The following is a 15,719-nucleotide window of genomic DNA, read 5'->3' as shown; positions in this document are numbered from 1 at the left end:
GCAGACCCAATGTTTGTTTTTCAGCTTTAGTGCAGGATGAATTGTTTAAATGAGTCTTTGATCAAAAGACAAAACCTGTGTTCCTGGATTTCTCTTTAGATATGTCTTCTTCTGTGCATGATTGTGCTTTAACCTTATAACTATTTTCCATTTTCTGACATTGTACCTTTTACTTTAATACCCAGTCATGTTACTGATCTGTTATAATTTACCTTGCTTAGCTGTCAAATGCTCCTCCAGTTGATTTAGCTTTGTGCCAGTTACTTTTCCAGCCTTCTGTTGCTCATGTTCCAACTTTTTATAGATGTGTTGCTTCCATCAAATTTAAAACAAGCTAAAATATTCCATGAATTTGTAAAATGTCTCAGTTTCAACATCTGATTTGTTTATGTTTTACTGCGAATAAAATATGTGTTGTTAAAATTAAGAAATCGTTGCATTCTGTTTTTATTTACATTTTACAGTGTCCCAAATATTTGGATTATTTTTTAATAATTCATGTATTATTTTATACATTTTTAAATGTATTGTTATTTTGTTTGTGTGTGTTAACATTATTCTTGAGTTTAAATTAAAGTTAATTATTTTATTAGATATTACTCTGTTTTACCTTGCAGTTTGAGTGGCCCATTTTACCTGAACACTGATCATAAAAAAGCTATAGGACCTGAACAATTATATTTTATCACATAAATTCAACACAAAAAAAACAACAACAAAAAAAAACACTATATGTTCACCAGGGGGCGCCACATGATAACAGGAATGGCCTAGTTATTGTAAAAGGAACCAACACTATTTGTATACATGTAAATGAGATGAACAAATGTCTTTTTTGGCTGTTTCGTGTGCTTGCTGTTTGTATTCAGCGAGGAAACGTATCTTGTGTCTAATATGAAAGTGGAAATGCAGTCGAGACAGTTGACTTGGGTAGATAGGCATAATCACTAACACTGTCTGGGTGAGATAGTGAAAGCATCATCGAGGGGCTCTCAGTGAAGCTGGAAAAGCGACTTCTGGTGGACAACCCACTACACGTAGAGGTCGCGGAGAAGAAACTCGCCGCTTCATGCAGTACTTCACCAGCCTCAATGTAGCTCCAGTTGACTCCGTACAGCTGCGTTTATTGCCAGTGATTAAACCCGGGGAAATTATGACTGAAAACATCTGGGCGCGGCACACTTTAGAAGAAAAGGTTTCGCTCTACCGGAGGTCGTACGCTTTTTTGCCTTTTGTATTTCCTTGCTGAATGTCGTGGACATTTTGGATTTTTTTTAATGTTCTGTTATTCATTCGTATCAACTACGGGTCATTTAACGCCTGTTTTCGCCTTCATTTCGCTTGTCTGAGGAACACCTGGAAGGTAACGCTTTTAAGTGTGAAAACAGCTGGGGACAATAAACAACTTGAGGGCGGCTTGCTGAGGGGAATGTGCGCACTGGGCCAGCTTAGAGTTGCTCTTTAAGTGGGCAGCATTAGCTACTTGCTAACGCTAGCCAACCCCTATTGAACTGCCATTGAGAAAATCTGTGAAGCTAGCCAACACCCACTTCCAGAAGTACTTTGTGGATAACAACATTCCTTTCACGGCCTGAACATTATTAAATGAGACGGTGACTCGACGTGAATTGCGGTAAGTCTCTTTGTTTAAGTTAGTGCTTCTGTCTGTGGGGCCCCTATACAACAAGCTAGCGTTTATGTTAGCTGCACCGTAGCTTTACTGTAGTATCGACCTGGTCCCATTCTGATGCTGTCCGACTTGAGTCTTACTTGTTAGTTCAATCGAATACCAAATACATGTAATACCAAAGTTTAACCAATATGCTATCCTTTAGGAGAACATTGCGCATTTCTGATTTTAAATAATAGTGGCGTTTGGGGTGTATTCAGTATGTTTGATAGGTTTTACATGAACAGCTGTGCGTGGCTGCTCCTTTACAGTGCCGCTGTGTCAAATATCTTTCTTTTTAGGAAACCATACAGTACCCATCATAACACGGCGTGGTACATTTAAAACTAACAGTATATTTAATGCCATAACTAATAACAGTCATTAACCTAATAGCTGTAGTACAACAACAGCAGCAGCGGTCTATTGTCGCTGAGCACCTTCAGCTCGTCCATGGATGGAGGATTAGTTCGCTGTACACTCAACAAAATCGGCGTTTTCATTTTCTCACCACTTTGCTAATCAGCTTACTATCCGCGCTTAACTCAAGTGTTAAGATTAGATTTCTATCTTATAGGTTGTCCAGTCACAGCAGGTTCGTCTTACTTGGTTTTTCCTCCGGGGAATGTGCCAAGAAATTTGGCACAGAAAACGAAAAAAACTAAAGAAACGCAACGAGGTGTGGAGGAAAACCAGTTGTCCAGTGAACGCACCTGTGTCAGCGTGGTACTAAGCGTAAACTGTGGGTGTTTTTCCTCTGTTAAGCTAAAGCAGTTTTATAATAATAACAATAATAATAATAATGATAATGTGGTATAAATTTGATGTAAATATTATTCTGTGTCGGTCGTCTTTTCCAAAACACAACAAACTTGACACTGCTGGACAAACCCTGGATACTGACAGGAGAATATGTTGCCAAAGACTGGGGTTGTTTGTCTGCATATAAATCAGATGGTTGCCCTCCAGGTTGATTGTTACATAGAAACTAGCTACTGCCTTAACCTCCTAATTTTGTACACTTTTATTTTTTTTTTTTTTTTGACTATTTGGGATCTTATAAGTATAAAACAGGAATATGTTTTTTTATTAGAAAAATGTCCCTGTGTGTGAACCACAGTTTTATTTTAGAGGTTAAAACCCACACACCAATTTGAGGACTGACCTTGTTATGCTATTAAACAGATCTGATTAGCCCTCAAATACCATCCTTGACTGTAATAACAGGTAAACAAAGACTAGGGCCAACTACCATTTGCTAACATTATCCTGTTTTCTAAGAGCTGATCATAATCTAATTGTAGATTAAAATGGATATTTAGGATATTGACTGACAGTTCGCATAATTCAATCCGTCATTTTCACCTGATTTTGGGGTATTCGTGTGAAACTTGAGCTGCACTGTTTTTCTTTTCATGAAGCCACATTTCTGCACTCTACAACATATGCTAGATTGGTTCAAACTACATGAATAACAGGCTCATTTGCAGCCTTGTTACAGAAGTATTACAGGAGTTTCCATTGAGGTACTGAAAGGATGGATTGGTGTTTTAGTTTCCTTTTTAAACTGCTCATATGATCACTTACAAAAGACCTTATCTGGAACTTAAGATAAGATAGATGGTAACAAAAACCTTTCTACTATACTAGTCTTTTCTCACAGTAATCTTTAACACTTGCCCAGATGTTTGTCGTGTCACTTGGAGACTGAAAAGTAGAAAACACATGACTTATTATTATTATTATTATTATTATTATTATTATATGCCAGAATAATGTTACTTTACCTCCATAATGCTTTTCTGCAGTTCTATTTCCCATCCTTATAAGTTCTTCTCCTGCCTTACTTTAGGTTGGTCCGATTAAACCCTTAAACTTATTAGGTTAGATGTGCAAAAATCATTTTATTTTAGTTTTTAATGACCACAAACTATGTTGGTCAGCTGTTAACCATCCCTAATTTTATATTATGTTTTATATTATATTAGGTGGTAATATCATTTCAAAAGCCTCTTGAAATAGGATCTTTACTACCTTAAAGATGTAGTTCCTGTTGAATCCGAAACTGTGAACAGGTGGAATATCAGATGACAGTGGAGATTTCTGGACCTTTTGTCTACTTGTAGTGTCTTTATTTACTATTTTATTATCACTGCAGCAAGGACATGTTATACCCGAGTGTGATGCTTTTTTCTATCTTTCTTTTAACATGGTCTTTAAAATACCTGCCAACATGACCAAACAAATACTCATTTCCTCTTGAGCTTATTAGTCTTAGAGGTAATTCATATTCTTTATTTTCCCTTGGTGTAAGCAGGAAGTAGAAATATAGTAGTCCAAAGAGCGCATGTTCCGTGACTAACAGTCATGTGATATAGTTGATGATTTGTAGACGATTAAGCATTAAAACGACTGTCAAGCTCATTTTTTCCCTGCGTGAATGTGTATTGCTTTAGTTACACCAGGTATTGTTGCTGACATGTTCGTTTAGTGGGCTTTTGGTAGAGTTTTAAGAAATAAATTGATTATTTTAAAGTTTCTTAATAGCACTGTTTTCAATGCAGATTAAATGTGTTTAGTTCAGTGACTTAACTGGAGTGCATGGTTTGTATGAAGTAAGTTTGTTTTCATGTTCAGCCCCTTTCTCCTTCTGCCTTTTATCAGCTGCTTAGCAAGGTGTTGCAATAGTTTCAATTAGTGGGGTGGTTTCAAGGAGGTTTCCAATGGTAATGATCCCTGTAGAGTAGAAGATGTGAGTATTTGATTACTAAATACCAATCAGCAGCATCTACTGTCTTGATCGGTCCTTTCAAGCATTAACTAAGGTGAGTCTCAGCAAGTTGTTTGGTTTTGTTGCAAGTTTTAGGTTGGTGGGAGGTTTTTAAGTCATGTTACAGCCTACAATCTTTTAAAAAATGATATTTCCAAATGGGTATGAAAAGTAAACTAACCACCTGTGTATGCTTTCCCTTTGTCAGTGAAGTTGATTGGCATAGTCATTGTTCAAATTCTAAAAAAAACATATTGATGGTTTTGTTTTAGATTAACACCGTGCCACAAATTAATTTTCAGCATGGGGGAAATAGTGCGTCATCATAGAGACTGATGACATGCATGCTCTTCTGGAGACAGTGCAACAAATTAGTCCAATTGGACTGTAGCATTATTAGATTCAGATATCGTAATAAATAAGCTCAGTTTTAACATAATTGTCTCAGGATGTGAGCTGGCAGTCCTCCCAAGTAATTGATTTATATAATTTAAAGTGAGTGTATGTCAGCAGCTTCTATGTTGTGATTCTGAACTCCACAGAAACTTCAGTGTAATGGCCCTTAAAAATATCACTGCGGTGGAAAAGCAAAAGTTAAACTCTGTTGACACTTTTCTGATCCATGTCGTCCTACATTTCTACTTAAGATCTTACTAAGAGGAGGACATGACAACTTCTGTTTTTATTTAATAATTTTTCATGTAAGTTTGTGTCACATCTGTTTTAATTTGGTGACAACAGAGAGAACATGAGCTACGTTTAGGAAGTTTATGTTACTATCAAATGTGCTGTAAGCATTTGGCTTGCTGCATGTTAGTTTGCGTGTTTTTTCTTTCTTTTTTTTTAGTCAAAGATATGCATCTGCATCCTGATTATTACTCAAGATTACGAAGATTTGCAAATTATGTGGCCCAAGTTTGACACATTATTCACTAAGGCAGATAAGACTTGCACTGTGGTAATTAAGGCAGCACAACCAGCACAAGCTGGCTATTTTAAGAGGATGTCCTGAACTGATATTTATAATTTATAGCAACTTTCAATCCCGCTAACATAACTCACACCATGAATAAAAAGCACTGACTCTGCTTTTCATTCGAAATCTAAGTGCTCCTGATATAACGGAGTTGCTTCAAATACGTCAGGTGTTCATGACATTTCTAAGTTTTTCATCATATTGCCATATTACACAAATTAGAGGTTACAATAATGCAGCTGATTTAATAGCTACACACTTTGATTTACAACTTAAAGAATTGTTTCACTCCGTTAAAACTGGCTTAATCTATTGGGAGAAATGCACCATTATGTATGTACATTTAGATAATGAATGGACAGCCAGTGAATTGAGACCAGAATCAAGCCTGTGTGTGAGTCTGTGTATTAGCTCCTTATTTGTGTGCAAGAGTAAATTTGCATACCATTTGACATTGTAGTGTATTGGCTTGAAACACATCTGTGCATTCGGCTTCCCCCTTAATGATTTCTCTGTGACCCACTTAGCAGAGCATCTGTCTGCACTTCATTCAGTCTTTGTGTTTTTATCAGCAGTTATGTTCATAAAGACAAATCCGTCTTGTGTTTTGTGTCCGACGGCTATAAAAGACTCAAGGAACAGTTCAAGCTGGCCTTAAAATACATATAAGGGGAGATGAGGCTTATTTGTGTAATGAATATGTTTTTTTTTTTGTAGAGGAACTTATGTAATAGAGACATTTTGAAAGGGCTATGTTTGCCAAATTTGAAAGACAGGTTTTTAAAAGTTGGCCCTGCAGGAATGGTCTGTTGTAATAACTGCTGCAGATAAAGTCTGCTATCTCTGTGATAAGGGGCATTCATATAGTACAGCCTAACTGATTTTATGGGCACGGGCATATAAAGTATTCTCTTCAGGCTGCTTTCATATGATAAGAGCCTGATCGTTTGGTTGGTATTAGTCAAATTATATCCCCAACATAATGCAGTCATCCTCTGAAATGTTAGTTATTTATATATGTTAGTTTTCCTGAGATAATCACTTTTCTTATGTTACTGTAACCACCCAGTTCCCAAAAAGACCAGTGCATTGATCCTAAATCATGTTTATGGACTGCTTGTCCATGTTTTATAACAGGAGCTTGCTGTTTTTCTATGAGTTTGTCACCTTCTAGTTGCAATGTATAGCTGTTCAGGTTTTGTTTAGATATCTTACTGGTTCATATTTCAATAAACTGGGATCAGATTTCACATTATTGCTTCATGTTTTTCCTGCTGCTACAGCAGGTGCTTTAAGATAAAACCATGCGGGCTGTCAGCCGTTCAAAAACACCCTTTCATTGTTGTTTTTGCCATTTTTACACATTTAGTGAATATGATGCACAGACGTTGCCTGTTTTCGTGTGGTTAGAACATTAAATGGACCTCCAGTATAATTAGTTATCTCTATTGCCAAATAATTGGGTTTTAAATAACAAAGAATCCCTAAGTCTGCTTTTCATACCCATATGCTGTGATTTTAAACATCTGGCACAAGTTTGTTCACCGACCTTATTACGCTGTAGCCAAGCCATGAAGCCATGTGACCAGTTGCAGTTTTATCAAAGCTTTGTATTTGTTAGTTTTTTCATTGCATATATACAAACAAACAAAAACAACTGCTCATTCATTTGCTAATATTTCCTTTCACTGGTGGTCTGATAAGCTCCCCTTCCACAGCGGCGCATGTCCAAGGCCTCAGGTTTCCTGAGATTGTAATTTCTGACAGCAGTTTGAGAACGGGCCAAATTTGATTTTTATTTGCAGTGCTCTGCAAAGTCAATTAGCAGAGCAAAGGAACAGACTGACCAAGCAAGGAACCAAGAAATTTGTATAATTAAAACCCAATAAGCCTAGTAATTAAGAAATAATGACATTATCACCATAGCAAACAAAACAAACAAGTGTCTCTATTACTTGGCTCAGTGTATATGATTGACTTCCCAAAAAATGGATGGACAGTCTGTCCTGGTTGAGTTTAATAGAGTTGTTAAATACCATATAAATATAGTTTTATATCTGATGCCTCCAAACTCTAAGGAGCTTAAACAGCTGCTAATGGTATTAGCCAAATATGAAGCTGTTGTCATGATTAAGCTGTTTATTCGGAGCCTGTGAATTTGGGATAAGTGTGTATTTAAGCAGCAGTGTAAAGAAAGATTATGATAAATGTAATCAGACTGCAATACATTTTAATCTGTGTGAAAATCATCTTGTGTGCAGGATGAAGTACTTTCTCTTTAGCAGAGCTTGTGTAAACATGTTTCAGGTGATTTCATTGTCCCGGCTACTTTTGGTTTCACAGCATAGCAGCGATGGCAGTGAATGAAAAGCAAAAAGCTGCAAAGGAGATTAGAGAAATGAATTGAAGCTAACCCCCACCCACCCCAGTTGTCAACCCCCCCTCAGTTTGAAATTGAATCCTCTTGCTTTATTTCCTGTGTGTGCCGAGGGAACTTTTTGTTTGGCAAGATTCAGTATCCCAAATACATGTGATGAGAATAAAGGCACCCAGGAGGAAGTGGGGCAGAAACTAATCAGTGTCAGTGTTGTCTAATGTCTTTGCAGCTGATTGGGAGGTGCAATGAATAAGTCAAAATTTCTCCTCCTTTCTGCCCCATCCTCCTCTATGGTTTTTCTTTCACTCCCTCACTCTCTCCTGCTCTATAGCTCTATTGTGCTCAGTGAGGATAGAGGAGGGATGATTCTATCTTTTTAGCTGGCTCATTTTTTTCAGATCAGCTGGCAATGCTAATGCTTTTCCAGGCATGCACAGACAATAATGTTGTTTTGTGCTCTGACCTGAGAATCAAGATCACGTCGCATTTCTTCTTGTTAAGGTTCTTGTTTTCAGACAAGCTGCTTTACCCTCGTAAAATGAGAGCAGGTCGTCTGGACGTTATGGTGAGAATGAACTTGTGTCCCAAGGCAGAACTTTTGACACTTAGAAAGAGATTTTCTGCCTCAGTATATCCTTCATAACTTAACAAATTCCGTATCCATCCAACAAGTTTGCCTGATTAATCAGTTCCTTTTGCTGAACACTAGCTAACCACAATTTCAAAGTCAATCCCCAACAAGCCTGAAGCTTAATGTAACATGACACAGAAACGAGGTTCTTCTGACCTAAATTTGACTACTTAGCGTGCGTTCAGGAAACTCACACCCTCTTTAGCAAGTTTAATCACTTTGGATTTTGGCAGATTTGCATAAACTTGTACAAAGCGTTTCACAAATAACTGGTCCAGCGTTATGTTTATAAGGCACAGTTTTTACGTAACAAACAAAAAAATACTCTGCCATTTGATAAAGGATTGAAAGGCTTTGCACAGTGGTGTGAGCACTGCAGGGGGTTGTTTTCAATGTTATAAATCATGAAAAGCAGTAACTCTGTCCTCAGTTGGCAGTCAATGGATTTCACAGCTATTGCACGATTAATAGTTATATTGATGGTGAAAAGGGTTAAAGCTTATGGAGAATGTTGGGATTTTTATGCTGACTTTCTGATGTTTTTAACCTTTTTTTTTTTCTTATTTCTTTTTTTTTAGATTAGCAAATTTTTTGTTGGATCTGTCATTGGCCATCCACTGGGACCAGGCGCTTGAGTCATAAATGACAAGGTATGTCATATATGGTTTCATATTAATTTTCTCTTGGTGAAGCTCTTCCATCTATAACACTGGATACACACATCAAATAAATCTGCAAAAAGCAGACACCATTATGGGGTTGGTTTGCCTAGATTTAGATTTCTATTTGTCTCAAAAGCTTATGTGCGTGTCAAACATTTTCCTCTCAAGGAAGTGGTGTCTTTAAGTCGAACATTAGTCCAGTTCTTAACAAGAAACAACAAGAATGCTCCACCTTGTTTTTCTGGAGGCCAAGTCACATGATACACCTGCCAAACTAGCTCTGTGTGCATTCAGCATCCTATTACATCTTAAAAAGTTCAGAAAATAGACAAACCCAGGAATGGATCAGTCCCCTTCTAACTGCATGACCACTTTCTCAGCTCAGCTTTCATGTATGACGTTAATTCAGTGGTTGTTGTTACAGAAGCTAAATTAAATACATTCACAGTACCTAATGCCACATTGATTTGACTGCCTGTCCAGTCAGTCTGTTTGAGCTATTTTGGCCTTTATGGGTTCAGAAGAACACAGCAGCTGCTTCATAGTTGAACCCTGCTGGCCACAAAAACACTGTAAAACTCTTAATGCAACAGTTGGACACAATACAACTCATGGCTACAAAGAACTGTGTGAATTTTTAATCTATTTACAGTTTCTGAATCCACCTAAATCACAGTCTTAATTTTGGATTCATGTAGTTGTGTGTTCAGCTAACACAGGATAAAAATACTGCTCATGTAGGTGCACATGTCTATAGTGTCTGACCTGAATGGGGTGGAAAAAGAACAGATTGATTAAAGAGATCACTCGTTGGGTTATATTTGCTGTTGTTTTGTATTAAACACCAGGCCCTTTTCAGATGTGTGTTTTGTCTTTTGATTTCTGGTGACCATAATAGTTTAAACAAAAAGATGAGATGACAGGAAGCATGTTCTTGAGAAAGTATTACTGATGGGAACAGGTTTGTCTTTTAAAGCTGAGGCATTGTTTGACTACTCTGTGTAAAACTTACATGATGCAGGGCTTTACATCAGCTGACGTTTAATACAAGGATCTACACTGAAGTCACCAAACCAGTCTTAATTTCCATAATAGTCACACAGTTACACGAGACAGAAATCAGTGATGCATAGCAAAATAATGATGATGGGTATGTGAGCACGTTTTCAGCACTGATAAATGCTCTTGACCTGCTCGGTTCTGATACAAACCAATCATTCATTTGCATGTTAGCAGTGACTGCTGCTTTTAGCAAGCATGGGGATGCTTACTAATTGCTTTTATTGTTTTTGACAACACTTTTAAGAACGTTGGCATTTGGGCTGATGCAAAATTTTAATTTATCATATCTGAAAAACTTATTCCCCAAGGACCATATTGTAATCTTTCACATAGTGATAATACTGCTTATCAGTTTTTATGAAACTGCAGCCTTATCTTTCAAGGCCAAAATTTCTCAATTGCATGTCCTCCCTGCAGTGGCTGTTTGTGCTATTGTTACTATTTCTATAAAGATTTTTAAAGTCAGAATTCCTCCAGCTTCTTATTCAGCACGTTATCTTTCAGAGAATTAAGTTTATTTGAAATATGATGTAGAAATGTTCTCCAGTAATGGGGACATTTTTGTGTGTAGACTCAACCTTGGCAGCTTGTTAGGCAAAGGCGTGCAAAGCAGATTTTTCATACTTGGGTAGTTGGGTCTCTTATGATGAGAATGAATTGGTACGCTGTAAGTAGTGATCTACAGATTTAAGTAACTACTCCTGACATGTGATCCAGTATCTTGTCAGGACATCTTATTTTCCACACACAGGTTGTGCTCTAGGCTGTCGTGCTTCTCTTTTGGATGTTGGTTTTGCAGGAGTTAAGCTGTTCAAATATATCAACATTTTAATGAATTAATATTAGCCAAAAATTGTTAATTGACAACACAGAGTCTTTGTGTTTTCTGTAATGTTTTCATCATGATTACAGATTGTTTGATTATAATGTTGAGCTAAGGTCATTTGTTGGTTTGTTAAGATGCAATATTGTATTCTCACTTGCTCTGAGACTGTATGTTGTATGCACAGACCCTGAATTTTGACTTTAGGATGGTGCTTCTGTGCAAACTGAACCTTTAAAATCCTTTCTTGGTCCATTCAAATCCTCATAACTAAGCGTTAGACATGCCTGTCCATTGCATGTAAAGAAAACCAAAAGTTTTTGATGAGTTTTTATTGAATCACATATATATTAATATTTTGACTCATAAAATCCAATACATGTATAACTCCATAAAACAGATTGTTGAGTATAGTTCATTTTTAGCACAGCTTTGGCTTGTTAATTGGATCAGTTGAATTACTCCCGTTGAGGTCCACCATCTTCTTCCTTTTTCCTTTCTTTCTGTCTTCTCCTTTCTCCACTAGAATTTGGCTTATTTTTGCTAAAACATGATCAAATCTAATTAGGTAACAATGGTTGTAAACATTGGAAATGCGAGGGCAATCTTTACAATCAGACGCTCCCCTCCCAGCATGCAACACAGCGTGATGTAACGTCACCTTTTCTGTGACAAGAAAGACTAAAAAATGTCTTATATATCCAAATAATTTTGTTTATTCTCACTTCTGTTTGCATTAAAGTGGGAATTCAATGAAATGTTGCTTTTTATTTTTTGAAGTGGAAAAGATTTCCTTCTTATAGATGATCCCCCCAGATAATGTACAAAAATATTCCAATTCATTTTACAAATACCATTTAACTTATTTCTTTTGTAAAATAGACATTTATTTCTGACTTTCTAATTCATAGATTTCTGAACTGCTGATTTGCTTCCTTTGTTTTTTGTTTTTTTTTGTTTGTTTGGTTTTTTCAACCCCCAATATGGCATTAAATGAACATATTTTATGACCTAAACAAGCCTTTAGGAGAAATGTTATACATTTTAACATTCTGCTGAGCGAAAATAAGGAAAATGTGGCAGTTGTCTACATGAATGTGTGACTCTGACCCAAATGTGTCTGACCTGGTTATTGAGACTTGGCAAATTGTATCGCGTTCTCTGTCTTTCTTGTTCACATGGAAAAACAAACAGACAAGCAGGATCCGATAACTAGCCTAATTCCTCTCTTTACTTACAGAAGCATCAGCTTTCAGTCATGGATATCGAAGAGGGTCTTATTAAATTTGATTAATTATTTGATTAATTCAGTCAGTTAGTCATGGACAGTGCTAATGTATTAATTATGTTATTGTAAATTCATTAAGGAAGACATGTTTGTCTTCAGTATCACTTAAAGTCTTAAGTAAAATTCATTCTGTGCTGAATTTGATGTCACTTGCTTCTGTGTCTTGCTTGCTTATTTACTACCATTTGTAAACTTTTTCCGCTCTTTGCATAGATCACGAGTAAATTATCCTCCAGCTCTTATGGAGATGAATAAATTTAAGACAAGACAAATAGCATGTTTTTTTTTGTAGCACGTGAACTCACCGTGCTACAGAAAGAAAATGGTAACTATATTCAGAATCGCTTATGATGGAACTTAGTTGTCATGCTTGACTGTATCAGAGCAAAACCCAGTGAATCTATAGGTTTGCTTTATTGTTACTGTTGCTGTAAAACCATCAAATCTAGACTGGAACTTAAACTTTTGCAGCCCTTCTTTTTATTCAGATTTTGCATCAGTGGATCCCTTTTATATGTGTGACATGCATGATTGAAACAGCTGGCTGTTGTTTATTTTTTGTTGTGTTGTAGTCTAAACAGTCACAATATGTTGCATCAGGAAGGCATTGTATTCTTTTCACAGGTTGTAAGGAGGTGGTGGTGCATGCATTGTTTATAATTAATGCAGGATACTGTTTACACTGGGATGACTGACCTTTTTTTTGGAACACTAGAAACTATGGGATCTCTAAAAAGCTTTAAAACAGATAATTTTTTTTTGTGTTGTAAAATGTAGAATATGCATAATAAAGCTGTGAGAGATGCTCAGGTCAATAAAAGTCAATGTTTGGATGTGCAGAAATTAGTCCCCGAGTTAGACTGCAGTTAATAACCAGTATCTTCTCTTTCTATTTGCTGGTTAGGTGTTAATGAGGATGAAATTCTGAGTTTGAAAAAAAAAAGTTGGCTTGTTTAGATGGTGCCACATCTATGCAAATATTTAGGCAAACCATGGCTTCAGGTCAGCAGTTGACCTGTTCATCCTGTTGGAGCTCTTTGCCTATCAGTCTGTTTTCATAATATGCTTCTTTGCTTTTAGTTACATCTTCTGAACAAAGTGGTTGTTGTGGAAACATGGCATCAAGTTGTAAGAAAAACAAAGGGGTGATAAGGGGAAATGTTAAGTTGCAGCATACCGTAACTGATGCACCTATTTCATTCATGACAGTCATGTTACAATCTTTTATTCAGAGGGTCTATCTACTAGCTTTTTAAAGAAAAAAAAACTTGGATTACTAAAGGTTATGCCATGAAAGGGATATTATTGTTGACTTCCTTGCTTTGCATGATTTACTTGTTTTCAAATGTGGCTCAGGAATCAGCTTTGCCATTTGAACTGTAACTGTGATCTGTGGCTAAAACAAGTACTGTTTGTCCTGAACCTTCCTCTGTGCTTTTCTAATCTTTTCAGACCAACCTGAATAGATATTTGCAAAATCCGCTTACCAGTATTCCAGCTACCATGTGGCTGAAATGGAATATAATAATCTTTTTATTTATTTATTTACATCCTTTGCTTTGATGTCAAAATTAAGTTTATGTCAAATGACAACTCTGGTGAGCTCATCTCACAAGACACCCTCATGCTGCACATCTCAGCAGAAGTGTCAGTCGTCTTGAAGCAGGAAGTGGCTTTTAGAGGAAAAGAACAGGTAGTTAAAAAAACAAAAACATTTGCTTAATCTTGATGACGTTGAATGAGTTTCCCTTTCTGCACAGCCACACAGTTCTGTAATTGTAGGTTTTTCTTCTTACCATATCAAAGCTTTAATACATCTCAGCTGTAGGAGGTAAGAACCCTCACAGACATACAGGCTCTGAGAACATGTTTAATTCAGTAAAATAATCCCCAAAACAGTTTTTTGCACCCACATCAGGCACGCAAAGAACATGGTCATATGTGTCATTAAGTTCCTATGTTAACTGTACAAACTGAAACGTCAATGTCTGCAGGTTTTTATGGAAGTGATGTTTGTGATGTCAAAATGTTTCTCTGTTGCAAACTGATTTATTTTTTCCTTTTAAGAGAATCTGCTCAGTTTTAATTTCTTATGTTCTGATGTAACATATAGGTGTCATGGTTTCAGGGTAGAGTATGGTCTAAATGAGTTAGGTGGAAAGTGAATTTAACATATTTGCCATTGAATTATGTCAGCATTACCTCTCATACAATGATGGCGTAAATACCATGGCTGTTTTTACATTTTTTCCACATACTGGTATTTCAAGACTAAGTGAATTAAAGGACACACTATCAGCTGCTTGCACAGAAGGCTGAACGATAAACATGCTTATTAATGAACCCACTGTGTAGTAGAGAATACATAACCTTTGAAAGTTAACTGCCTTTTTACCAAGACTACATCATTCTCGAGGGGGGTAAATGACATCTGTGTAACCTTAGAGGTACGAAGGCCTGAACAAATTAATTTAAAATAACTGTCTTCATTTGCCTTGGGCCCATCCGTGTCCAAAGATAACATAGGAAATATTCATTGGAGTAATTATAATGGTCATCTCGGCGTGTACAGAGTACAAGGAAGAATAAAACAGATTGTGTTTCATGTGGTTTCATTTAGACATGATAGCTGAGTGAAAGTTTTGTTGGGGCAAATGCCTTTAAACCTAATTAGAATATTATCACATGCACAGCAGGTCACTGCACCATTTATAGCTCAACAAGCCAGTCACACCTCAGCTGTATCAACGTTGCATTCCCATTTATACCAGTTGATTTTTATTAAAGAAACTCTTTATAATGTTATTTGAACAAACTAGTTAATCACATCTAGATTCAGACTGTAAATTGACGTAGAAAAGACACAAAAGGCTCCACATATAATTAAAACTAGCTGTGTTTTTGTCTTAGGACAACTAAGGCACATGAGACTAAATGCAAATCCTTACTCGCTCAAACACGTCAGCGTTCTGACCAAATGGGATGTGGGCATATGTCAACGTCATAGTGTGAGGAAGTGCGCAGTGTTTAAACATACTGTGTTCATAGTCAATACTCAGTGTTGTTGCAATTCTTGAAGTAGATGATACCTTGATTTTTCTTTTTTTCCCCCTCTGGGCTTCCTTTTTGTTTCCTTTTAAGCATTGCTTGTTGTAACAGGAGTATGATCTAGTGGTTGTTTTATGATAAAGTAACTGACTCACTTTCAGCATATGTAGCAGTAGTTAAAGGCAGTTTTTGTCCTATATTTATTGAAATGTGTCTTGGCAGCACATAAATGTCAAATGGACAAATTCACATCCACTCATGACGATGAGTGTATTCTTTCAGAGCCGGCCTGAATAGAAAATCTGGAAGATGCTGTAAAAAGCTCTTTGTCACTGATCAGATTACTTACCCTCGTTTCACCACAAATTCAAAGAAAACAATCATGGTTTTGTATTCTACAGTCACACAAGACC

General features: G+C 36.6%; 1 protein-coding gene across 4 annotated transcripts in view; it reads left to right on the top strand.

Moving 5' to 3' along the window:
* The first annotated feature begins 873 nt into the window (after nt 1-873).
* erbin (erbb2 interacting protein) overlaps nt 874-15,719 on the top strand; it is a 55,043-nt gene continuing 40,197 nt past the window's right edge. The window contains exons 1-2 of one of the 4 annotated variants that reach the window (XM_041969834.1): nt 874-1,633; nt 9,002-9,073. The gene's annotated coding sequence lies outside the window, so the exon portion shown is untranslated. The remainder of the gene's footprint in view (nt 1,634-9,001; nt 9,074-15,719) is intronic. The other 3 variants (XM_041969832.1, XM_041969835.1, XM_041969833.1) reach the window with 3 other exon arrangements.

This window comes from Melanotaenia boesemani, chromosome 19 (genome assembly GCF_017639745.1).
Source record: "Melanotaenia boesemani isolate fMelBoe1 chromosome 19, fMelBoe1.pri, whole genome shotgun sequence".
NCBI classification, from domain to species: Eukaryota; Metazoa; Chordata; class Actinopteri; order Atheriniformes; family Melanotaeniidae; genus Melanotaenia; species Melanotaenia boesemani.
The sequence above is the reverse complement of the archived record's forward strand: the minus strand, read 5'-3'. Positions and strand labels throughout refer to the sequence as shown.